Below are 2,050 nucleotides of genomic sequence, written 5' to 3' on the forward strand. Positions count from 1 at the left end.
TATTGTGCTTTGTCGAGGGTGCTTGGAAACGTGATTTTAAAACTTGCTTCATGAAGAGCAGCCAAAGACAGCTGGTTTTGTTTCCTCTAGTCAACTGTCCCTGATTCATTGTTAAATCAGACCACTCCCACCTCAGGCTTGCTCCAGACTGCTTTGCCTCACCAAGTTGAGATGCTCAACTTCTCTCATTTTTAAAAAATGCAAGTTGCTTGTGAAATCCTGTTTCCTCTGTGAAACTCAACATAGGAAAGTATTGGAAAACAGGGCATTTCTCTGTCTAAATATGCAGCATCTAGGGCTTCTCCACCAGCTGCCTATGGTATACATTTCACATTTTGCTTACAAACAATATCGAACATTATTTTCTAATTTTTAATTTTTTTAAAAAATGTGTCTCTCTATGTCAGCATTGTCCATCTGCGACGGAGACCAAACTTGCTTCATATACCCTGTTTTGCAACAATTTCTCTATTATTGTACTTATATTTTGATAGATTTAATGAAATAGATCTCCTCAGGAAACAGATATCTGGAGATACTGTTTGTAATGGTCACATGATATATCACTGTAAGGAAGCATCTAACCCATATTCCCTTATTTGACTGAGAAAACAACTGAGATTCAAAGAATAGAAGAGAGTGACCACAAATCACACAGCAGCCTAGACCCTGGTTGCCTGATTGGCATGGCAGCCCAGCATGCCTGCTGCTAGGACTTCTCTACCTGGAATAGATTAAAGCCATCAGGAAGGGTCTTTCAGGAGACATGCGTCTGATGGAAGCCTTCCTAGCCAACTCCCGACCCGCTTTGTGACCACAGGTATAGCGTTTTACTTTCTTACATATCTGTGGTTTTTTTTTTTCCCCCATATTTGTTTTCTTTAGCAGACATGTGAAAAATGTGGGCAACGATTCTCAGGAAGAGAGGACATTTTTATAATGTTCTCGGTAGGATTTGATAGGAATTTTAAGACTGCCTTTTGACCCATGCTGGATAGATTTTGCAGTAAGCTTCTTATAAGACATTGTTTTTTGCTTATTACTGTCAAGTTATGAAGCACTTTAGCATTTGTAGGTGATGTAGAACAAAGTGGATGCTTCCTAGGGCCAGTATGACTGTGGGAATCCTAATTACCTGCTAAGCTGCTCCCATGTGTCTGATGTAATTCATTCTCCTACAGTGCAGTTTAAACCCATATACTCTTGCTTCCCATTCAGATGGGTAGTTGCCACTTAGCTTTTCCTTTATGCTGTCCAAGAAGGTTATACTTTTGGCTATGCATCTCAATGGAATCCAGTTAAAAAAAAATCTTGATCATCTAGGAAGACTTCTGTGAGTAATTCAGATTGCTACCATTTCTGGATTTTGCACCAAAGTCATGCTGATTATTACATGCATTGAGTATACACCTAAATTATCTATTTTAGGATTTTTATTTTATTGATACGTTTAATCATTCATTTTTGTTCTTCACATGATTATGTAGGAAGCCATCAAGTTGGAAATATAGGCTAATAGCTTATTGACAATACATTATAGCATATAGAATAATATTCTCTTGGCCCCTAGACTTGAGAGCCACCCTGTAGGGAGAAGAGTCACATTTCCATCTCACTCTTTCACATCATGCCCATTACCCGGTGCACATTCTGTGAATATACAGTGTATTGGTAGTCATGAAAATCTAAACAGGCTAATAATACTACTTTGGATTTGTATTCTTGAAAACATCAAGGAGAAGTAATGATACAGGGTAGCCTGAACCTCCTATTTGAGAACATAGCCAGTGTCATTCGTTTGCATAGACTTGGAAAATTAGAGGGGGATCAGGAGCTTTCTAGGATCCTATTATACTCTGGTATTAAGGAAAGGGTAGAAAGAAATGAAAGGTGACTTCTAGATTTCTTCCAGACAGGCTTCCCTGATCGGCGACAACTTTATAGTTAAAGTATTCCTATGGACTTAAGATAAAAGTGAACTGTAATTGTTTAATAGTTTTGTGGCTATTCTAGCTTTGACACCGTTTTAAGAAAGACCAGTCCAAGGATG

Source organism: Vulpes lagopus, chromosome 10, assembly GCF_018345385.1.
Source record: "Vulpes lagopus strain Blue_001 chromosome 10, ASM1834538v1, whole genome shotgun sequence".
NCBI classification, from domain to species: Eukaryota; Metazoa; Chordata; class Mammalia; order Carnivora; family Canidae; genus Vulpes; species Vulpes lagopus.